Raw genomic sequence first — 25,952 nt, 5'->3', positions numbered from 1 at the left:
TGACAATACATATTCAGTGATGAGGCAATCATTCTCTACAAATCTCCAACATCTTCATCCATGTTTTACGTATAAGTTTCGTTACAATTTCTATTATTATATATGTGTTTACCCAAAAAAATACATTCTCTTTCATTCTTTTCTTCCTCATGTCTGTCAGTAAGACTGACGTTTCCACCAGAGGTCTCAAACATCCTTTTAACACTTGGTTTCATATGTCTTATCATTTCTGGTGTTAATGTGAATACCATTCCATTCCAAAATACATTTTCCATCTGGTTATTGTTAGAGTATAGTAATGTTACTGCATGAGTCCTATATAGAGCAACTGTGCAGAATGATCTTATTAATCCTATTAATTCATCTGCAGATTCTCTTATATTTTCCCTGTAGACAATCATATTGTCTCTATATATTGACAGTTTGATTTCTTTTTCAATTTAGACCCAACACTCCCACTATCTGTATGATCTTGAGTAAGTTACTAGGATTCACTTTGCTCATTTATAAAACTAAATGATTGAGTCAGGTGATCTTTCTTTAAATGTTCATTATTCTAAATTTCATAAAAAATTATATTATATACACATAGAACAGCAGGTTATAGCTGGTCCTGCCCTTCACTCAATGCAGTTCCTTTCAACTGTGCCCTTCTAAAGAGCAGGAAACCTACTACTCTACAAGTATGCCCAAGTGGCAGAAGCACAGAGTACTTACTGAATAGACATGAGATTCCCCCAAATTTCCCAGCTTCCTTGCAGTTATGTCAGACCATTAGCCAGTAGCTCTAGCAATTGGCTATAAGCAGAGATGACATGTATCTTCCTTGGGACCAAAGCACCAAAACACACACACATTAGCTCTCCATACTCTTCTTCCCCTGCCATGCTAACTGAAACCATTGTAGATATGACGTGTTAGTTACCTGGGGTTCCTGAGTGACCATCTGCAGCAGAGCCCCCTAACCCGTGTTGGACATGTAACATGTATGTGAATTAAACCTTTGCTGTATAGAAAGCCACTGAGGTTTGGGGGGTCATGATTTTTTTTTTCTTATTAAGCATAACTTAGCCCATTCTGATTAACCCAAGAGGCAAATCAGTTTCATTTCAGGTACAACTGATTGGTAATAACTACCTGAAACAATATATGTTAAATATATTGAGAGGCTACGTCTGGGAAAATTAGAAAGGAATGCCATACACAGTCAACATCTCCACAAGTATGGGGGACTAGATGAAAGCTGGAAGCCTGACTTAGGTCTTCCGTTTTATGCAAATGGAAGCTTACAAACCAAGACTGGTGGTAAACTTTAGTTACTAGTGGCATGAACACTAAGTCCAAGTAGTAGTCTGCTAATACTAACAGCTGCACCACAGTCTCTAGAGCAAATATCCTTAGCTCTTGGTCTGTTCCCATATTCCTATTCGCCAAGTTGACTATCTTACCCCAATACTAAACTTTCAGTTAGAATGAATTTCCAGTGAATCAATTTCTTCTGCAGGATCTTAAGGCATAATCTTGAAAATGTAAATATAAAGAGGCAAAAAGTTATTATTCATAACGTCAAAACCTCCTAGATTACTTGAGTGTTTACTCTTCATTATAAAAATGTTCTAAACAATCTGATTAAAAAATGGGCAGAAGACATGAAGACATTTTTCCAAAGATGACAGCCAGATGGCCAACAAACACATGAAAAGATGCTCACCATCACTTACCATCAGGGAAATGCAAATCAAAACCACAATGAGATACCACCTCACACCTGTCAGAATGGCTAAAATAAGTAACACAAGAAACAACAGGTGTTGGCGAGGGTATAGAGAAAGGGGCACCCTCTTGCACTGTCGGTGGGAATGCAAACTGGTGCAGCCACTCTAGAAAAAGTATGGAGGTTTCTCAAAAAGTTAAAAATAGAACTACCCTATGATCCAGCAATTGCACTACTGTGTATTTACCCAAAGAATACAAAAATACTAATTCAAAGGGGTACATGCACCCTCAAGTTTATAGCAGCATTATCTATAAAGCCAAATTACGGAAACAGCCCAAGTGTCCATCGATTGATGAATGGATAAAGATGATACACACACACACACACACACACACACACACACACACACACAGAATATCACTCAGCCATAAAAGAGAATGAAATCTTGCCATTTGCTACTACATGGGTGGAGCTAGAGAGTATTACACTAAGGGTAATAAGTCAGTCAGAGAGAGATAAATACCATATGATTTCACTCACATATGGATTTTAAGAAACAAAAGAAATGAGCAAAGGCGGGGGTGGGGGGGGGAAGAGATGGAGGCAAACCAAGAAACAGACTCTTAACTATAGAGAATGAACTGATGGTTCCCAGAGGGGAGGTTGGTGTGGGCTTAGGTAAAATAGGTGATGGGGATAAAGGAGTGCACCTGTCATGATGAGCACAGGGTGATGTATGGAACTACTGATTCACTATACTGTACACCAGAAACTAATATTATGCTGCATGTTAACTGGAATTTAAATACAAACTTTAAAAAATGACCTAGCTACAACTCAAACATTTTCCACGAGCTATTTTCAAATGGAGAACTTCAGAAATACAAAATAGTAAAAAAAAAAAAAAAAAAGTACTATAATAAACACCCATGGGCACCTGGGAGGCTCAGTCGGTAAAGCGTTGCCCTTCGGCTCAGGTCATGATCTCAGGGTCCTGGGATCGAGCCCTGCATCAGGCTCCCTGCTCAGCAGAGAGTCTACTTGTCCCGCTCCCGCTCCCCCTGCTTGTGCTTTCTGGCTCTCTCTCAAATAAATAAGTAAAATCTTAAAAAAATAAATGAATAAACACCCATGTTTCAATACCCAGCTAAAAAATCAATTATCACATAACCGTGAAGGCATCTAGGTACCCAGCCCTGATTTTATTCTGCTTGTTCCCCTGAAGAAGTACTAACCGTTCAACTGAACTTAGTGTTTATTATTCAAGTGCATTTTTTTTTAGAATTTTACTATATATGTCTATATTCTAATATTAGCTATAGACTTATTTTTAATACTGTAACATGACATAAATAATTGGTATCATACTGTGTGTCCATCTGTAATTTGACTTTTTAGTTTTGTTCAACATTATGTTCTTGGGATTTATTTTTGTTGATATGTTTATAGTTTCACTGTGTATATTTAACGTTGTTTAAATATACTACAATTCAATTATCAATTTCCCTTTGGAGAATTTCCCTACTGAGGTCTTTTGTATGTTTCAAAAATAAAAATTTTGAGCTGTTTCAGGTTCACAGCAAAATGGGGCAGCAAATACAAAAGCTTCCCATATATCCCTCCACCCCCATCCCTCCCAACACACACAATCTCCCCACACCAGAGTTGTCCCTTTGCTACAATTGGTTAATCTACATTGACACATCATTATCATTCAAAGTACATAGTTTACATTAGAGTTCATCCTTGCTGCTGTAGATTCTATGGGCTTTGAAAAATATATAATGCCATGGATCCACCATTACAATATCATACAGAGTATTTTCACAGCTCTAAAAGTCCCCTGAGCTCCACCTGTTCATCCTAGCCTCCTCCCTAACACCTGGTGACCACTGATCCTTTTACTATCTCCACAGTTGTGCCTTTTCCAGAATGTCAGTTAGTTGCAGTCCTGCAGTATGTAACTTTTCCAGATTGGCTTCTTTCACTTAATAATATGCCTTTAAGTTTCCTCCATGTCTTTTCACCGCTTGATATCTCATTTCTTTTTAGTGCTGATTAATATTCCATTGTCTGGATGAACCACAGTTTGTATCTCTACTCATCTACTGAAGAACACCTTTGTTGCTTCCAGGTTTTAGCAACTGCATACAAATAAAGCTGCTATAAACATCTGTATGCAGGGGCACTAGGGGACTCGGTCAGTTAGGCTGCTGACTCTTGATTTCTGCTCAGGTCATGATCTCAGGGTCCTGGGATCAAGCCCCCTGTTGGGCTCCACGTTCAGCGTGGAATCTGAATGAGGATTCTGTCTCTCCCTCTGCCCCTCTTCCCACTCCCATGCTCTCTCAAATAAATCCTCTAAAAAATTAAATGCTTATTTTTAAAAAAATCTGTGTGCAGACTTCATGTGAATATAAATTTTCAACTAATTTGGGTAAATACCACAGAGCACAATTGCTGGATCATATGGTAAAAGTTTAGTTTTGCAAGAATCTGACACATTATCCTCCAAAAGTACCTCTTCCATTTTGCATTTTTTTAAAGACTTTATTTATTTATTTGAGAGAGAGAGAGAAAAAGTGAGTGAGAGAGAGCACAAGCCAGGGCAGAGGGAGAGTGAGAAGACTCCTGCTGAGCAGGGAGCTGGACACAGGGCTCAATTCCAGGACCCTGAGATCATGACCTGAGCCGAAGGCAGACGCTTCACTGACTGAGCCACCCAGGCGCCCCCCATTTTGCATTTTCACCAATAATGAATAAGAATTCCTGTTGCTTCACATCCTTGCCAGCATTCGGTATTGTCAGGATTTTGGATTTCACCACTCTAATAGGTAAGGGGTCTTTTGATTGCTTTTGTTACTACAAAAAAATATTAAAATGAACATGGATGTACATATTTTCATGAGCCCATGTGCAAGAGTTGGTCTAGGCCAGGCATATTTCTTGGAGTGTGTTTGCTAAGGTCTAGATATTATCATCCTAAACATTTAGGTATAATATTGGTATAATTTTAATTAACACCAATAGGTATAAAATAATTCGGTATAATATTGCTCTCCAAAGTAGTTGTATCAACTTATACTCCTAACAGGATTATGTGAATACTCCCACTGATCCATATCTTTTCCACCATTTTACACTGCTAGACTTACCAACTTTTGCCAACTTCATGCATGAGAATTAGAATGTGATTTTAATTTGCACATCCCTTATCACTGATGATCTTGAGCATGTTTTTAAATTTTTGGAAGCCACGTGAGTTTTCTTTTCTGTGGACTACTTCTTCAAAGGTTTTGTTGAACATTTTTCTACTTGGATATTCTTTCTTCTTTATTAATTGGTAGACGTTCCTTATACATTCTGGATAGTAACATTTTATCCGTTTTATATACACGTTAAAAATACCTTCTCCCAATCTGAGGCTTTTTTTAAATGGTTTCTGTTGATATCCAGGAGTCTTCAACTTTAATGTAATCAAGTATGTACTTATTTTGCTTTGTGGTTTCTGTTTTGGATTTTTAAAGCATCGACTTTGTTGAGATATGATTTAGTGCAATAAAATTTGCCATGTAAAGGTATACAACTTAATGAGCTTTTTTCTTTTTTTTTAAAGATTTTATTTATTTATTTGAGAGAGAGAGACAGATAGTGACAGAGCTAGCGAGAGAGAGCACAAGCCGGGAGGAGAGGGAGAAGCAGGCTCCCGCCGAGCAGGGAGCCCGATGTGGAGCTCGATCCCAGGATCCTGGGATCACGACCTGAGCCGAAGGCAGACGCTTAACCAACTGAGCCACCCAGGCCCCCCAACAACTTAATGAGCTTTAACATGTGTTTACAGCCATGTAACCATCACCACAACCATTAAAAAAAATTCATTTCCATATATTTTATGGAATAAAAGCAACTGTGAGTCTCTGCAGTAAATTCCCACCTCCTTCCTCCAGCCCTTGCCAACCACTGATCTGCTTTTTGTCACTGTGGCTTTGTCATCCTACAATTTCATATGAACAGAATCTCACATTATGTAGTCTTTAGTGTCTTGCCTCTGTCACTTAAAGCTCTTGAGTTGCATCTACCTTGTTGCACAGATTAATAGTTCATTCCTTTTATTGCTACATATAGTATCCCTTTATAAATTGGTGGAAATTTGAGTTTATAAATAAAGCTGCTCCAAACATGTAAGACTTTGAGCGGAGACATGGGTATATAACGCAGATAAACAGCCGGGAATGGATTGGTGCATTCTACATAAATTTATGCTTAAAACCTGCCAAACTGCTTCCTAAATGTGCCATTTTGCATTGCCATCGATCGACACCGGGAGAGCTGCAGTTGCTCTTGGTACTGTCAACTCTTGGTAATAGGCATCTTTTCGATTTCAGTCGTTGCAGTGTTTGTGCAGTGGTTTACCATTGTGGTTTTAACATGCACTGCCCCGACAACTGATGATATTAACCATCTTTTCAAGTGCTTACTCACCTCCTTCCCGAACATGTTTTTCAGTTGCAGTGCAATATTTAAATGACTCTAACTTCTCCAAAGGTATTCTACACATATCCACTGGACTTTTCCCCACTCCTTATCCCCTCAGCCATAGTTGATACTATTTATCCCTTTGTTCCCACCAAAAATGCTCTCCTCCTTTGACCTTTTGACTCTGAACTAGCCTGTCCTCTTCTTGGTGCTCTCCTTGTTCTCCTCTTGAGCCCCTTCTTGGTCACCGTCAAGTTCTTTCATGGCTCACTCTTCCTCCCCTTCTGCACGGGACACAAAGACATTCCTCACCAATCCAACTAGAGCCTGCCTCTAGCAAATCTCAGCCCTGAAATCCTTGCTGACAACCCAGCTCATAGTGGTCCTTCCCTTATTTGATGTTCTACAGAATCTGCCCTGATTACTAACTGATGCACCAGTACATCTGATTAAATCAATCTCTTATGTTGTTCTCTGGCTATTTTAGGTCTCTTTTTTTTTCCTCCAATGTGAGCCTGATTAAGTTTTTCAAGAGAGAGGATATTTTAATAGTAAAATACATGTTAAGCATTTTATAAGTAATGGTGTCTGTCATATAATTTAAGCAAAATAAAACAAATATAATCTCAAGTTATTTATTACTTACTATAAAATATATGAAATTAAAAATTTTCTATGCCACGATAGTTATGCTAGCAAAAAAAATCCTAGCATTTCCTTCTGTATCAACTTTATCAACTACTTATATTTTTTATTATGTATGAGCATGCTGACAAAGAGTCACTCTTTACATAAAGTTGAAAATTAATTATTCCTGCAATGCACTGTACCAAATCCATTATCAATCTGTACCGGATTATGCACTATTAGAGTCACAAATATGAATATTTACCCTGGTAAATCAAAATCATTAAATTAAACTCCTTAAATTGTGAAGACAGTGTGTATGCATTTTTTAGAAGGTAGAGTAGGATTTAAAAAGCCTAACAAACTGGTAAACTGTCAAAATAGATACATCACTATTAATCAAGTCATTGGCCCAAAGGAAAAAACAAAATTAGTAAAAATCAACAACCATTCATGGATCATCTACTTCCTTCAGAAATGTGTTACGTACCTGAGACATGAGATGAGATACTCCCCGCCTGAAGGTGTTTTCAATTATTTCATAGTAATTTCAAAAAAGTCAGTGTAAAGGGACACGTGATTTAGCAGCGAGAGGTGCAGTAGAAGAAGGAATTCACTTTGCTTGACAGAGCGAGGAGGAGGGAGAAAGTGCGTGAGAACCAGAGAGAGTTACCTCTGCAGGGAGGAGGGGATGCATTATAAATGCAGGAAGGTATTAGACAGGCAGGCCTGCTTGGACAGCGGCCTAGAGGATGAGAAGGCTTCCTTCAGGGGACGCACTATACAAGGGCATTCCAGGAGGAGAGAGAACCGAGTGTACACAAAGGCAAGTCTTCCAGTAAACTCGGGCTGGATTGTTTACAACTCCAGGGAAGGTTATGCATGTCCGATTATACAAATCAGTGAGTAGTGACAGTGATTTAACTCCTTGACCAAACTCTTACAGGGCCCTCAGAACCCTCTTTTTGACTAGGCCTCAACACTGGCCTATAAAAACTAGACACTCTCAACAACAATGATTTTGTCCATACCCCTCCCCTACACATTAAAAGACTTAATAATTCAGTTTCCAACAGCTTAATGCCATACCCCTAGGATGACCCTAGCCACCCTTCAGGGCCTGTCTGGCAAGGCTGCCAAAAGATTTTATAGTTTGTTCTGGCCAACACCTGGCAATAGGCCCTACTACCCTTTCTTAGAGCATTTACTAAATCAAAAGGCTTTACAACTGTGAATCCTTCCTCTGTCCCTTTGGGATATACCTAGATCTCCTGCAACTCAAGAGTGTCTTTCTTGAAAACCTGAAAGCCATTCCCTTGAAATGTAATCATCAGGAAGGACAGGACCTCTGTTCCCCAGTATTGCCTGGAGAACAGAATCCTAACTTCAATAATTGCCAGCTAGCAGACACAGCTCTCCTAAACAGCATTTACTGTGACTATTCCTTTTAATTTCTCACTTCTCTTACTCGACTAAGCCCTCATGTTCCCCCCCCCCCCGCCATTCTCTCCACTTCCTCCTGTAACATACCCAGTCACCTCCACACAAATCAAAATTGAGTTCAGTTCCCCCTGGACTCCCTTCCCCAATGCAGTAATATATTGCTGATTAAAATCTGTCCTTGCCAGGATAACCGGCCTCTGGCTTTGATTGTGTCTGATAGTAGCAGAGCCTAAAATAATGCAGTCCATTGTCCTAAGGCTTTCAGTGGCTCTCTTTATCTTTCAAATATAGTTGTAAGGGTTACCTGGCATTTGAAGCCCTGCCCCACCCCAACAGAACACTTAGGAATTCCTATTCACAGACAAATGCCTCTCCTGTTCCTTTGTCCTCACCCTCCTTATGCAAGGCTTCTTTCCACATCACATTCTATTTATCTCTATTCCTATTTCACTCCTTTGTTCTCTCATTCATATGTCAAACATTCATTAACTTTTTTTTTTTTTTTAAGATCTCATTTATTGGGGCGCCTGGGTGGCTCAGTCGTTAAGCGTCTGCCTTCGGCTCAGGTCATGATCCCAGGGTCCTGAGATCGAGCCCCGCATCGGGCTCCCTGCTCGGCGGGAAGCCTGCTTCTCCCTCTCCCACTCCCCCTGCTTGTGTTCCCTCTCTCGCTCTCTCTCTCTCTGTCAAATAAATAAATAAAATCTTAAAAAAAAAAAAAAAGATCTCATTTATTTGTCAGAGAGCGAGAAAGTGCTGCAGCAGAGGGAGAAGCAGACTCCCCGCTGAGCAGGGAGCCTGATGTGGGGCTCAATCCCAGGACCCTGGGACCATGACCTGAGCCGAAGGCAGACGCTTAATGACTGAGCCACCCAGGCGTCCCAATCATTAACTCTTAATTACCACTGGTCAAGAAGTCCAGCTCACATGACATGCCTCTAACCTTCATAAAACCTCTTAACAGTTCTAGCCAGAAGCACTCTTTCCAAACTTTAGGATAGTGCGAGGACATTTAACCTGCAGACAGAACATTCTTCTTACGTCATATCTTTAATTGTTGCCCCCATTGTATTTGTTCTAGCTTCTCCTGTAAGAATACACCTGACAGAAGATATGTCCTATCAGCTACAGACACTCCACAGCCCATGGACTACATCGGGCCCACTTTTTGTTTCTGTACGGCACAGCAGCCAAAAGTGGCTTTGATACTTTTTTAATAGTTGGAAAAAAAAAAAAATCCCACAAATAACATTTTATGACACAGAAAATAGAAATTCAAACTTAAATGCCCATAAAGATAGTGTTTATGGAACACAAGGGTGCTCATTTGTTTACTTACTGTCTATGGCTGTTCTCATGCTACAATGTCAGAGGTAGCTGCGACAAAATCATATGACCCACAGAGCCTAATTTATTATTTGCCTTTTTACAGAAAAAGTGTGTCAACCCCTATGTGAGATCATCATTTGCTACAGTTGTGCTCACTCCAGTGATGGCTAAACCATACTTTCAGATCCAGAAAGTAAAACTGTATAAGACCCTCCTTCAGTTTTCAGGTTTTTACAGGCTTCCATTTAATTCAGCCCTGATCATCTAAGTTGTCAGCTTCTCCTTCCCTTCTCTTAGTTCTGTTCTCTACTGCTATAATCAGTATGCCATCATCAAAGTCCTAAGTCCTAGCATGTGCCTCCAGGACAATGCTGCTCCTCTCTCTGCAGATGCCTTAGGTACTTTTATTTGTGAGGACCAAAGCTTCCAGAATGCAACAGGTCATCAGTTTCATGCCCACCAACGCCCATGCCATTTGGCAGGAGTGTGAATTGAGGTGACGGGAGTCACTGGAGGGACCAACACACTGCTGTTCACTTTCCTTGTTAGCACAGTCCCTTGAGCAAAAGCAGGTAGGTTGGTTAGGTGGATTCAAGTGTCTGCCAACCTTTCTAGAGTGTTTGAGGTGAACCTATGTGTGTCGAAGTGAACTCCAGGTAGGTTTTTCTCCAACTGGTACCACCTGCCTTATAACTAGTAGATTTCTCTCCCAGATTTTAGATTGTTTTCCAGTCTTAGATTTCAGGGTTTTCTCAAGTTTTTATTTCAAGAAACATAATGGGGAATCAGAAGCTCAGTTTTGACTATAATGAGAATTCTTTAAAGTCTTTAAAAGATTCCAAGAATGAATCCATAGCTCCTAAGACAATCTATCATTGTGGTATTATTCAAGTATCCCATAGAATGCTTCCTACTTGGGGGATTTCAATTATGTCATCTTTGTCCTTTTGTATCACCACCCTTTCCTAACCGGGTAGCAGCATCAACGTATATGTAAGACACTAAGAACAACCATTTCCACACAGCTTACAAATTACAAGTTAACGAATAGTTCTACTCTGGCCATAAATAACTGGCTAAAAATTGTTAGGCATTTCCGCACGATGCTTCCATTCCAGCAGAACTTTGTGTAAGTACTCAATCGTTGAGTCTCCGTCAACTGGATATTCAAAATTAGGATGTTTCCTTTCTGCCACACTTACCATTGCCTTTGTTTTCCTCTTAAAGTATTGGCAAAGAAATAATTATATAACTAAAACACAAGGATTTTGAGAAACAAACATGGCTACTGATCATTTATGTTCTTTCACAACCACATTGGCCTTTTTCCTCCCTTTTGCCCAAAGCAAAATTCTGTGAAAATCATAATAAAGTAAATAAAAAACAATGTTAATATTTATTTTCCTATAATTATATTAATCTTCAGAGGAAACACATTGAGAAACTACCATCTGTTGCTTAAAATGTCTCATAAACTTTATTTTTAAAGTGGATCTTCCTTACTTCATCCAGCATTTATTTTATACTGACATTTTTATTATTCAAAAATTTTCACTTGAATAAGAAGAACAGTTCATCTGGAATATCACAACTATTATGCATCATTAATATCCTAATGCATTATTTATAGTGGTGAATAATATCCTGAAATGAGAAGTCACTGAAGATAAAATATTGCTCTATCATGTTCCATTAAGGAAAAACACACTTTTAATTAAAGTGATGCCAGAGAAATTAGAAGAAATGGAAAGAGCTTTTGAGATTGTTCTATTGACAAGGCTCAACTTCCTTTTTGGAAGCCTGATAAAAAAATCAACAGTGTTGTTTTAATACATGCGGTGGATATGGACCAGTCTTAGAAATACAGTAGCACTGAAGTATTAGGCTGAGACAGATCTTAAAAATTCTTATTCATCTCTGCCCTGAGTCCACAAAGAGTAACACCAGAAAACTATGCTTGTCACAATAAGATCATTAAGAATTTTTTTTTAATAAATTTTCTCTTTTGGGAGACTTCATGACTATTTGACAAAAGATTGACCTAAGACTATTACTGATTCTAAGTTAATATACACTTAAACTCGTACACACATATATGTGTGGGCACGCCAAGTATCATTCCATACATGCGTATGTTTCAATATCCTTTCTAACTGGACAATATACATGAAGGCTATTGATACCTTCATTTTTATAACCACCTATTTTATGGATTTCTCTCATAAATCCATTTTGCAGTAGTTTTTCCACTGATTTTCTTCGGACTTTTAGCTAGATCATCAAGTCATCTGCAACTGTCTCTTCATATCCAAGCTTAAATCTCTAGGTCTAATTACATTGGCTCAAGCCTCCAACACACACATGGACAACAGAGAGATAATGAATATCCTTAACTTATGCCTAATTCTGATGAGTGATCCCCTGTAAATAAAGTATTGACTTTTCAAGTCTGTGTTTGTAAAATAACATTAGTGAAGCTATCCACCAACTCCTATTTTTATTAGCTTCTGAAACATACACTCTGAATTTTGTCAAGTGACTTTTCCCTATCTTCAGAGATGTCCAAAAGGTTTTTCTCCTTAGCACTACTAATATGAAGAAATTACTAATTATATATATATTTTTTTTTATATTGAGCCACTCTTGGATTCCTGGAACAAACTACTTGGTCATGATGTTTGTTTTAATGCAACATTGGTTTCTTTAAAAAAATATTTTATTTCAGATTTCTGTATCAATATTCATTAAGTGAAACTGATCAATAATTTTCCAAAGTAATTTTTTAAAGATTTTTAGAATCCATTTTATAACTTACTTGATGAAATAAATGTGGAGGTTTTCTTTCTTAGGCTTTAGAATTTGAATAATATACCTAAGGGATAATCTGACTCTAGTGTATTTCCTGTCAGAAAATTCTTTTACTGCTTTATTTATCTGATAATTATCCTGTTTAGACTTTCTGTGGTAAATTTAATTTTTTCTAAAAAGTGATTCATTTCATGAAGATCCTCAAATCCACTTGCATATAATTGAGCAAATGGTCTCTTATGATTTAATTTCCTCTGTTTCTATCATTATCCCCTCCTACCTTTATGAAACTTTTAATATTTGAATATTTGTGCTTTCTTTTTGATTGAATTAGTGGTTTGCCTATTGATTTTTTTTTTCAAAGAACCAATCTTTAACGCATCCATTTCCTTTTTATTTTGTTAATTCCATCCTGTTGCTTTCTTTTGTTTGTTTTTTTTCTAGTTTTTAATGTGGTTGATTCATTTATTTTTTTTAAGATTTTTTTATTTATTTGAGAGAAAGAATAAGAGAGAAAGAGAGAGAGCACAAGAGGGAGGAGGGTCAGAGGGAGAAGGAGACTCCCCGCTGAGCAGGAAGCCCCATGCAGGACTCCATCCTGGGACTCCAGGATCATGACCTGAGCCAAAGGCAGTCACTTAACCAACTGAGTCACCCAGGCGCCCCTATTTTTTTTGTTTTTATTGATATATACATTTGATGCTAAAACCTCTCTTCTCATAGCTTCCTTAGCTGTGTCCCACATATTCTACAACATCACGTATTCATTCTGTGTTCAAGAAATTCTTCAGTTTTATTTGATACTTCTACGTTCACTCAACACTTAATACTGTGACTTGTTAATTCTTACGTAGAAGGGACTTTAGTTGGGTTTTGGCTTTTTTTTTTTTTTGGAAAATCAATTTCTAGTTTTATTTCTTTAGACTGATGTTTATATTATTGCTGCTCTTTGGAATTTACTGTTTTTGTGTATGTGTGTGTGACCTAAGATATGGTCAATATTCTTTAATGTTTTATGTGAACGTTTTAAAAACGTATACTCTGAGGTTCAAGTCTTGACATGTCTTTATAAGGTCGACCTCAGTGAGCTTTTATACTAAGCATTTTACTTATTTTTTCTACCTGAAGTGTGTTATATCTCCTCTATTATTAATTTGTACTCTATTCTCTTGGCATCTATAGTTTTTGGTTTGTGGAAGTGGTTTCTGTTACTGGGTGCATATACCTATGTAATCTTCACTGAGAAGTATACCCCTTAAAATTATTAGATATCCTTGTCTCTTTTCAAGGCTTTTGGTCTGAATTATGCCTTATCCAATAATGAGTTTGAGAAACTCTATTTTTATTTGTGCTTCTTAGTATATCCTTGTCCATCCTTTTATTTGTACTTTCTGTATCTGTTTCAGTAGATATAATGTCACACTTGCCTTTGCTAATCAATCCTAAAATTTTAAGTTCTTATTTTAATAGGTCAGTCAAGTCCACTTACAGTTACTTACATGAAAGTTTAATATAATTTTTGCAAACTCCCCTCACTCTTCTCCCATTTTTGGTAGTCTACCAACTTCACAGTGTTGAACATAGACCCACTTCTCGTGATGCTCTCTCCTTCAAAATCATGAGCCTCAACAACTTGAATAAATGCTCATTGCTTGCTTCCAACCAGTCCTCCTGCCAGAGTCTCTACTGGAGCTCATTCTCCAGTAAATTCCTAAAGAAGGGCTCACGGAAACAATATCCCCAAATTTTTTCACATTCATAATAGTTTGTTTCTGGCTTTTCCATGAAAAGTCAGTTTGGCTGGAACCCTTGACTCAGATTTCCTTGAGTTTCTTGATATATTACTCCATTTTCACTTGGCATAAAGCACTGGTGTTATAAAATCTGATGACAACGTGACCTCTTTTAAAAGTGACTTGCCTTTTTGCCTGGATTCAACAGATTTTTTTTTCTTTACCTTTAATGAATATAGTTTGCTAAAATAATCTGTCCTGGCCAGCTAAGAAGTTGGTTTTCCGAGGTATGCACTATGCATTTTCTTTGTGTAGTTTCAAGCAAGTGTTCCTGAGCTTTCGTATTCTTCCCAGGGTCTTTTATTATAAGTACATTAGATGTTCTTCTAACATGTTCTGTTGTTCTTTTTTATAGACTTTTTTTCTTCTTTTTTTCTTTAAGTAGGCTCCACGCCCAGTATGGAGCCCAACACGAGGCTTGAACTCACAACCCCGAGATGAAGACCTGAGCTGAGATCAAGAGTCAGACGCTCAACCAACTGAGCCACCCAGGAGCCCCCATAAACAGACTATTTCTTACAGATTTAGGTTCACAGCAAAACTGCATGGAAGGTACAGGTATTTTCCCATACACTCTCTGCCTGCACATCTGCACAGCCTTCCCCATTACTAACATCCCCCACCACAGTGGTACATTTGTTATGACACCGATGCATTTAATTGCCCAAAGTCCATAGTTTACATTAGGGTTTACTCTTGGTGCTGTACATCTTATGAATTTTGACAAATATATGACATGTATCCATCATTATACTATCATACAGAATAAATTTGCTGTTCTAAAAATCCTCCATGTTCCACCTTTTCACCCTTCCTGTCCTCCCTAACCCTTGGCAACCACTGATCTTTTCACGGTCTCTAGAGTTCTTTCTGTTCCAGAATGTAATATAGCAAGAATCATACAGTTCATAGCCTTTTCAGATTGGCCTCTTTCACTCATTAGCAGGTATTTAAATTTTCTTCATGTCCTTTTGCGGCTTGATAGTTCATTTCTTTTTAATGATGAATAATATTCCATCATCTGTATATAGCACAGTTTATTTATCCATTCACTTACTGAAGGATATCTTGATTGCTTCCAAGTTTTGGCAATTACAAATAAAGCTTCTATAAATAACTATGTGCAAGTTTTTGTGTGTATGTAAGTTTTACAACTCCTTTGGGTAAGTACCAAGGAGCACAATCACTGGATTGTGGTAAGAGTATACTTAGTTTTGTAAGAAACCACCAAACTGTCTTCCAAAGTGGCTGAACCATTCCCCATTCTCACAGACCATAAGTGAGAATTCCCATTGCTCCACATGCTCACCAGCATTTGGTGTTGTCAGTGTTCTGGAATCTGGCCATTCTAATAGGTCTAGTGGTATCTCGTTTTCATTTGCACTGTCCTAATGATATATCATGTGCTGCATTTTTTCATGTGCTGATTTGTCATATAGAGATCTTCTTTGGTGAGGTGCTTGTTAAGGTCTTTGGCCCATTTGTTAATCAGTTTATTTCTTACTTTTGATTTCTAAGAGTTCTTTCGATATTTTGGTTAACAGTCCTTTATTAGAAGTATCTTTTGCAAGTTTTTTCTCCCAGTCTAAGGCTAATCTTCTCATTCTTTTGACATTGTCTTCCCCAGAACACAGGTTTCTAATTTTAATGAAGTCCAGCTTACTAACTTATTCTTTCATGGGTTGTACATTTGCTGTTTTATCTAAAAAGTCATCACCATATCCAACATTACCTAGGTTTTCTATTATGTTATTTTCTAGGATCTTATAGTTTTGTATTTTAAAGTCTACGATCCATTTCGAGTTAATTTTTGTGAAGGGTATCATGTCTGTCTAGATTTTTTTTTTTTTTGCACTAAGGTGTCCAGTTATTCCAGTACCACTTGTTAGAAAGACTGCCTTTGTTCCATTGTATTCCTTTTGTTCTTTTGACAAAAATCAGTGACTGTATTTGTCAGTCTATTTCTGGACTCTATTCTGTTCCACTGATCTACTGGTATATTCTTTCACCAAGATCACACTGTCAATCTTTAATCCTCTAGTTTTTAAGACAACTTCATTTTCTCCTTCAATATTATGCTGTCTATTCTGGGTCTTTGGATGCTCCAAATAAACTTCAAAAACAGTTTGTCAATATCTGCAAAATAACTTGCTGGGATTTTGATAGGCATTGCATTAAATCTACAGATCAAGTCTGACAGAACTAACATTTTGATAATACTGAGTCTTCCTATTCATGAACATAGAATATCTCTGCATTTATTTAGCTCTTCTTTGCTATCTCTCACCTGAGTTTTATAGTTTTTATCTTACAGATCTTGTAATATTTTCTTAGGTTTATAACTAAGGTTTTTTTTTTTTTTTTTTGCATTCTAAGATAAATGGTATTGTGTTTTTTATTTTATTTTAAGATTTTATTTATTTGAGAGAGAGACCGAGCAAGAAAGCATGAGCAGAGAAAGGGGCAGAGGGAGAAGCAGGCTCCCCGCTAAGCAAGGAGCCTGATGCAGGGCTTGATCCCAAGATGCTGGGATCATGACCTGAGCCTAAGGCAGACACTTAACAGACTAAGCCACCCAGGCACTCCAAGGTATTGTGTTTTAAATTTCAAATTCTAGTTGCTCATTGCTGGTATTCAGGAAAGCAGCTGACTTTTGTATATTAAATTTGTATCCTGCAACATTGCTATAACTGCTTATTTAGTTGATTCTTTCAGATTTTCTACATAGATAAGCAGACCATCTGCAAACAGTTATATTTCTTCCTTCCCCACCTGTATGCCTTTTACTTCTCTTATTTTTTAAGATTTTATTTGAGAAAGAGAGTGCAGGGCGCCTGGGTGGCTCAGTCGTTAAGCGTCTGCCTTCGGCTCAGGTCATGATCCCAGGGTCCTAGGACCGAGTGCCACATCGGGCTCCCTGCTCGGCAAGAAGCCTCCTTCTCTCTCTCCCATTCCCCCTGCTTGTGTTCCTGCTCTCGCTATCTCTCTCTCTGTCAAATAAATAAATAAAATCTTTAAAAAAAAAAGAGAGAGAGAGAAAGAGAGTGCACAAGCACAGGGTTGGTGCAGAGGGAGAAGCAGACACGCCACTGAGCAGGGAGCCTGATGCAGGGCTCGATCCCAGCACCCCAGGATCATGACCTGAGCCGAAGGCAGACCTTAACTGACTGAGCCACTCAGGTGCCCCTTCTCTTTATCTCATTGCATTAGCTAATACTTCCAGCATAATGTTGAAAATCAGTGGTGAGAGCGGCTTGTTTCTTTTTTTTTATTATTATTATGTTAATGTTAATCACCATGCATTACATCATTAGTTTTTGATGTAGTGTTCCATGATTCATTGTTTGCGTATAACACCCAGTGCTCCATGCAGAACGTGCCCTCTTTAATACCCATCACCAGACTAACCCATCCCCTACCCCCCTCCTCTCTAGAACCCTCAGTTTGTTTCTCAGAGTCCATAGCCTCTGTTTCTGATCTTAGTAAGAAAACTTCAAGCTTCTCACTACTAAGATGTTAGCTATAGATTTTCTATAGTCTTCATGAAGTTGAGAAAGTTCCCCTCTACGCCTAGTTTACTGAGGGTTTTTATCATAAATGGATGTTGGATTTTGTCAAATGCTATTTCTGTACCTAATAATATGATCCTGTGATTTTTCCTTTTTTCCTTTATAGGGGTTGATTTTTGAATTTGAACCAGCCTTGCTTACCTGGGATAATAAATCCTATGTGGTCATGGCATATAATTCTTTTTATACACTGTTTGATTCAATTTGTTAATAATTTTATTTACATTTATGTTTATGAGAGGTATTGGTCTGTAGTTTTGTTTTTTTTTTCTTGTATTTGTCAGGTTTTGATCTTAGAGTAATCTTGGCCTCAGAGAATGAGTTAAGAAGTATTTCTTTTGCTTCTATCCTCTGAAAGAGATTATCATTAACCCATATAGTTTCTTCTTTAAATGTCTGATAGAATTCACAAGTGAATCCATCTGGGCCTGTTGCTTTTAGTATGGAAAGTTATTAACTGTTGATTCAATTTAATACTATAAGCCTATTCAGATTGTCTGTAACTTCTTCTGTGCATTTTGGCAGATTGTGTCTTTCAAGGAATTGGTCCATTTCACCTAGTTTATGAAATCTGTGGGCACAGATTTATAATATTGCTTTATTATCTACTTAATGTTCATGGGATCTATAGTGATGTCTCTTGTTTCTGATATTAGTAATTTGTATTCTCTTTTTTTTTCTTAATTAGCCTGGCTAGAAGCTTATTGATTTCATTGATCTTTTCAATTAAATGGCTTTTTTTATTGATTTTCTTTGATTTTCTGTTTTCAATTTCATGTATTTCTGCTCTAATTCTCTTTCTTTTCTTCTGCTTTCTTTGGATTTAATTTGTTCTTCTCTTTCTAGTTTCCTAAGATGGGAGTTTAGATTATTGATTTTAGATCTTCCTCTTTTTCAATAGATGCACTCAGTACTTTACATTTCCCCCCTAAACACTGCTTTTGCTGCAGCTCACAAATTTTGATAGGTTGTGATTTCATTTTCATTTAGTTCAAAATATATTCTTTATCATAGGTTTATTAACCATGTGTTATTTAAAAGCATGTTAATCTCCAAGTATCTTGACATTTTTTACCTTTCTATTTTAATTCAGGTGTTGTCTGAGATCAGATATTGTAGGATTTCTGTTCTTTTAAATTTGTTAAGTTGTATGTTATGGCCCAGAATATGGTCTATCTTGGTGAATGTGTCCATATGAGCTTGAGAAAAATGTGTATTCTGCTATTGCTGGGTGAAGTAAACCATGCATGCCCATTATATCCAGTTGATTGATAGTGTTGTGTAGTTCAACTACGCCCTTACTAATTTTCTGCCTTTTAGGTCTCCCCATTTCTGATAAAGGGGTGTTGAAGTGTCCACCTGAGACAATGGATTCATTTATTTTTCCTTGTAGTCCTTTCAGTTTTTGCCTCACATGCTTTGATGCTCTGTTGTTAGACACATACATGTTAAGGATTGTTACGAGAACAGATTCCTTTATAATCGTGTAATGCCCTTCTTAATCCCTGATAACTTTCCTTACCTTGAAGCCTGCTATTCCTACTTCTTTATTATTGTTAGCATGATATATCTTTCTCCAACCATTTGCTTTTAACCTGTGTCTTTATATTTGAGGTAAGTTTCCTGTAGGCAAGAAACAGGTGGGTGTCATTTTTGATCCAGTCTGACAAGCTCTGTCTTTTAATTGATGCATTTAAACCACTAATGTTCAAAGTAATTATTGACGTAAGTGGATTAAGATCTACCATATTAGTTTATGTTTTCTATTTGTTGCCGTTATTCTTTGTTTCCACTTTTGTCTTCCATTCTTTTTCTGCCTTTACTGGCTTTAACTGAACATTTCACATGATTTTATTTTCTCTCCTTTACATATAAGTTTTACTTTTTTTGGTTTACTTTTAAAAAGTGGTTTTCTTAGAGTCTGCAATATGCATTCACAACTAATCCAAATCCGCTTTCAAGTAACATTATGCTCATATTCCATGGATAGTGGACATACCTTATAACAAAATAACCCTAATTCATCCCTCTCATCCTTTGTAGCATTGCTGTTATTCATTTCACTTGTACGTAAGCATACACAGGCAAATACAGCGTTGCTGTTATTACTCTGAGCAAACTTTTATCTGTTATATCAATTAAAAATAAGAAAAATAAAAAATTTTAATGTTACCTTCGCCAATGCTTCCTTCCTTCCTTTACATAAACTCAAGTTTCTGAGCTTCCTTCTTGCTGAAGAGCTTTTTTCAACATTTCTTCTAAGTCAAGTCTACTGGCAACAGATTTCTTCGATTTCTGAGAAAGTCCTCTCTCCTTCACTCTTAAAGGGCAATTTTGTATGAAACAGAATTCTAGGTTGATAGCTTTTCCCTCCCAACATTTTAAATATTTCATTCTCTTCTTGCTTCCATAGTTTCTAAAAAACTGGATGTGATTCTTATTTTTCTCTTTTATAGGTAAGTTGTTTTTTCCTCTAGCTTCTTTCAGGATTTTTTCTTTACCTTTAATTTTCTGTACCTTGAAAATGATATGCCTATATGTAGTGGGGTTTTTGCATTCATCCTTCTTGGTGTTATCTTAACTTCCTGGATCTGTGGTTAGATGTAGGACATGAACTTGCAGAAATTCTCAGTCATTATTGTTTCAAATATTTCTTCTTATTCCTTCATGTTTCTAGAGCTCTTTTGTAGTTGTCCTACAGTTCTTGAATATTCTGTCTTTTTTTTTTTTTAATCCAATCCTTTTTTATTTTCCTTTACTTTTCAGTTTTGGAGGTTTCTATGGTGATATCCTCAAACTCAGATTCTTTGCTCAGCCGAGTCCAGTCTAATAATAAGCCACCAAAGGCATTCTTAATTTCTGTCAGTGTTTTTGTTCTCCAGCATTTTCTTTCTTTGAATTCCATCTCTGCTTACATTGCCCATCTGTTTTTGCAGGCTGTCTATTTTATGAACTGGAGCCTTTAGCATATTAATCATAGTTGTTTTAAATTCCTGGTCTGATAATTCCCACACTGCTGCCATATCTGAGTCTAGTTCTGATCCCTGCTCTGTCTCTTCCAACAGTGTTTGTTGCCTTTTAGTATGTGATATTTTTCTTGATAGACACACAGGATGTTTTGGGTAAAGGGAATTGCAGTAAACAAGCCTTTAGTAATGCGATGGTAAGGTATGGGAGGAGGAAGTGTTTTATGGTTCTATTAAGTCTCGTTCTCTCAGTGAGCCTGTGCCTCTGGATTGTGAACTTCACAGGTTTCTCAGTTTCCACCCACCTTAGGTGGGACAGGATGGCAAGAGTGGGCTGGACTTGGGTATTTCCTTTCGTCCAGTTAGGTTACTCACTGATACAATCCCAGCAGGTTGCGTTCTGGCAAAACAGTCTCTCTGGAGGGCAGACCTTGTTAAGAACATAATACTCTGGATTATTTCAAAATGATTCTTTTTCCCCTCTCCCTGGCAGAAGCACAAGAAATTTTTCTCCAACATTTGCTGTGAGAACCTGGTAGAACCCCAGGAGGTAAGACTCCCAAAAGCGTGGGTCCCCATGCACAGCTGGATCCCCCTGGATTTTCTAACTCTTAGAGTTGTCCACACTGAGCCTCCAGCAACTCATCAGTTCCAATTCAGGTTTCCCCACCCAGCACTGGCTCCTGCAGCGGTTGCTACTCACGTGAGCTGTGATTCTCTGCACCTGCCTGTCAGTCTCTTCAATTTGGGGGGGGTACAAGTTTGCCCTGTGACCTCATGGATCTAAGAAGGGTTGTTGATTTTTCACTTTGCCCAACCTTTTACTTGTTAGGACAGAGTGGTAACCTCCAAGCGTCTGACATGCTGGACAGGAACCTGGAAGTTTCCCCACGTGCTTTTATCTCTTCATTTCCTTTGTATATATATATATATATTTTGGATATATATATATATAATATATGCTTATATACATAATATATATATATTTTCAAGTTTTCACTTTTCCATCTTCTATTATTCTTAAGGCATTACCCATGGGTTTATTATTTTTTTAAAAGATTTTATTTATTTATTCATAAGAGACACAGAGAGAGAGGCAGAGGGAGAAGCAGGCTCCCCGCTGAACAGGGAGCCCGATGCGGGACTCGATCCCAGGACCCTGGGATCATGACCTGAGCTGAAGGCAGACGCTTAACCATCTGAGCCACCCAGGTGCCCTACCCATGGGTTTATACACTCTCGTGTCCTTTCTAGTTCAGTCTCCATTTCTAAAGTTAGTTTCTCTGTGATTTTTAATTCCGCCCTGTTAGCTTTCAGCTCTTTTCAAATCTTTTTCTTCTCTACTCACCTTTTTTGAGTTTATAATCTATGCTATTCCCTCAGAGCAGCTCTCTTCTCTGAATTTCTTTTAGTTCATTTTGGAACATCATGTAACAGTTTTAAGTCTGGTGGACTTATATTGCCTATAAATACTATTATGCTCCTTGTTCTGTCTCTTTGACATATAAAATTACATATACATATATACATTACATGTAAAAGATAACTGCAAATAATTATGTAAATAAATTTAAATTAGATTACTCCACTCATTATTATACATAAGTTACACATAATTACATATAATTATAAGGTATACATAATGGTTTTATATATAGTATAATTATATGTATACATGTATAGTATCATTATATATAGTATGTATAAATTATACATGTATGTATATATAATGGTTTATATTTTGTATAATTATATGTATATAACATATGGTATAATTATATGTATATAGTATGGTATGTGCAGTATACGTAGGTATATATTTATAGAAAGTAAAAAGGGAAACACCAACCAGGAGCAGAATTACGTCTACAGGCAATAAAGACACAGCAGATAAACAGATAAAACTGGAAGGAACTTTCTCATAGAAAAGCAGGGTGGGTCAGTATAGCTTCTGTAGCTATATGGCTCTAGAGTAACATATTCTTCTGCTTTCACCCAGTATTCAAAACACAACCATTCTTTTATGAGATTTCTCGGCTCTGTTTCCCTCCCTCCCCCTTACCTGATACTTCTCTATCCTTTGCTCCTGCTCAATCCATACTCGATTCTCAATCATTTCTCCTCAAAGCAAGGCCTGTCTAGAAGGAGGTTTTAACAGGTTCGTTTCAAAAGTCATAGGCCAAGACTGCTCCAGAAACACTGGTTCATCTTTACCATGCCTCCCTTGTCCCCTCCTGGTTTCAGCTGCTGTTTCCACACTGGCCCACCATGTCCTCCGGGAGTACGTGTAACCGATTTTTGGACACGACAGAAACCAGGCTGCCTTTCCTCCACTTTCTGCAATACACGTCTGGACACCCTATGTGGGGATTACATGTCATCTAGTTTACTCTAGATCCTACGTTGTCTGTGCATGTGGGGTTCTGCTATCTTCCAGGCCCTGACTGCTTTTATGTCAGGATTAGCGGATATGAGAACCTATGCTTCTCTGATAACTTCTCATCTCCCCTCAAAATTTTAATGATAACAAGGACAGTCTGTCTGAAAGGCACTAGGTTCCTAAAAGCAAAAGTCCAACGTCCCCATCATAAAAGACAGAAAATGAAAAGTCATTCATATAAAGAATGCAAAGTATCCATGATCATAATTTACAAATGACTAACTGAAACATATCGTCAGGTTTGATGTTTGCACGTTCTACAGGAAAACCTATGCTGGAGTTATGAACCATCCTCTTTCAGGCAGAAATCTGCATGAAGAGCTGTCCAGGAACATGAAACAGTCTTCTGAAAAAGTCAGTCCTGCCTTTGATTAAAAGATTCTGTAGCTTAAGGGCGCCTGGGTGGCTCAGTTGGTTAAGCGACTGCCTTCGGCTCAGGTCATGATCCTGGAGTCCTGGGATCGAGTCCCGCATCAGGCTCTCTGCTCAGCAGGGAGTCTGCTTCTCCCTCTGACACTCCTCCCTCTCATGCTCTCTGTCTCTCATTCTCTCTCTCTCAAATAAATAAATAAAAAAAATCTTAAAAAAAAAAAAAAAAAAAAAAAAAGATTCTGTAGCTTAAGACATTTCTGGGATCATTTCCAGGAACACGTATATAATTTACAGTGACTGACTACTCACTGCCCCCAATAACTTTGTTCTCTCCACCTTTTTAATAAATGCAGAAGACAACAAACTTGGGGCGGGGGAAGAGGGGCCATCTCCCATTTTCCACCAATGAAACTCAAATCCAGATATATCTGCACAAAACACATCTGGACCCAGGCTTACATTTTTTTTTTTTTTAAAGATTTAATTTATTTATTTATTTGACAGAGAGAAAATGAGAGAGGGAACACAAGCAGGGGAAGTGGGAGAGGGCGAAGCAGGCTCCCTGCTGAGCAGGGGGCCCACTGCAGGGCTTGATCCCAGGACCCCGGGATCATGACCCAAACCAAAGGCAGACACTCAATGACTGAGCCACCCAGGTGCCCCCAGGCTTACATATTTTAAACATGAACTGAGATCCAGAGTTTTGACTCTCTGTAATTAGAGAAAATTAAAAGTCTATAAAAGATATAATTGGGCTAAGAATGGTGGTCCCCTTTCAAACTTAATGATCCACTTAATTTTGTGGATGACTTACTGGTTCAAGGCACTGTGCCTGGTACTAAGCAATAAGAGATAAGAAAATAAATGAGATATGCTCTGGTTCTCAGGGAATTCAGAAGCTGGTGTATGTATCTGAGAGCAGGTGAGAAAGTGGTGCAGGTATTATACAGAATTAAGCCCAACTGCCAACATAACAGAAGTATAAACAAAGCACTTAAGAAGGGCAGAGAACAGAAGTCAGGGATCTCGGAAAAAAGCAACCCAGAAGAGGGACTATTTGAAATAGGCTTTGAAGGACAAGCAGCATTTCAGCCAGCTGAGAAATACAGGAAAGAAATATAGCACAGGGACAACAAAAGCAAATAGAACTATGGAAAAAAAAAAAAAAAAAAAAAAAAAAAAACAATGACATAGTAGGGGATTTTTGAATAAGAGTGTATTTATGTTGTAAGAACTTACAAAAAAAAAAAAGTTCAAATAGGTTTACTGAACTTCAATTGCTATTCATTCTATGCTTGATCAACATTCTCAGTATCTCATCCTACATGCAAATTTTCAAAGATGCTAGAAAAGAATAAAATAGGATGACAACAAAAACGGTCAAAATGGTCAGTTTGCTAGATCATCATCAGTTAACAATGAGACTGTCAAGTGACCCTCCTAGAAAGGAACCCGTTTAAACGGATGCCTAGCCCTAATCAACGCCTTGATTGCCGCATGATATGCCTACCACAAATCAGAAGCATTTGCTTTTAGTATTGGAAAACAGCTCTTACATTAAAGGAACAAGAGAACAATAGCCAGCACAGCGTTCAACATAATGTGAAAATCAAAAACCAGCCAGCTAAATGGTGCCTGGTTCTAGGCACTACAGAATATCAGAAACCACAGGGAATGTGCTCAATGTTAAAATGCTTAATATCTTCCTCTTAAGAATACTTTTCACAAGTAACACCTATCACCGTAATTTGTACAAAGAGAATGCTCAATAAATACTTGTCGAATCAAAAATAAATCTAACCCAGGCTATAAAACACATAATGTTTTGCCACCCACTATTACAATGTTAATCATGTTACCTGGCATTGAATTATTATAATAAATGAATCATATGTATACATTGCTCAGTATTTTTTCACAGAATAACCAAAGAGGTATTGTGGTATAAAGGAAAGAATCAGGGATTTGAAGCCAAAAGGCCAAGGTGTAAGTGTGAAAAACCCATTGCTAATACTGTGGCTTCGAATCACATTAAGCCTTTTAGGCATAGTACCTGACCTCTATTAGCTTCCCACGTCCCCACCTGTACAATGAATTTGACAGCAAGAACTATACACACTCTTACAGCAGCAGCTGAATGAGACTGTCTGTCAAAGGACTCCATAGACCAAAAAGTGCTACAGAAAAGATGACTACATGGACTGATTTCTGGTTGACTTCCTACCCATGAGACATCTTCCTCTTTCCCTTCTTCCACACAGTCGGATCTTTCAGCACATCGTGTACGTCCCCAAGGCATGCTGTCAATCTCCCCCAAGTCCCCCACCATCACTCTAGTCCGAAGAACCAGCAGCTCCCATCCAGATTTCCATCTCCCTGCTTCCATGCTTGCTCTCTCAACATCCTCCATCA

The 25,952-nt window shown here is 37.8% G+C and overlaps 1 protein-coding gene across 1 annotated transcript in view; it reads right to left on the bottom strand.

Annotated features, from left to right (window-relative positions):
* The window catches only part of RYR2 (ryanodine receptor 2), a 731,966-nt gene that overhangs the window by 514,639 nt on the left and 191,375 nt on the right, over positions 1-25,952 (bottom strand). The gene's annotated exons all lie outside the window — the stretch shown is intronic.

The sequence above is a fragment of the Halichoerus grypus genome, chromosome 7 (assembly GCF_964656455.1).
Source record: "Halichoerus grypus chromosome 7, mHalGry1.hap1.1, whole genome shotgun sequence".
Taxonomy (NCBI): domain Eukaryota; kingdom Metazoa; phylum Chordata; class Mammalia; order Carnivora; family Phocidae; genus Halichoerus; species Halichoerus grypus.
Note: the sequence above shows the minus strand (reverse complement) of the source record. Positions and strands in the feature narration are given on the sequence as shown.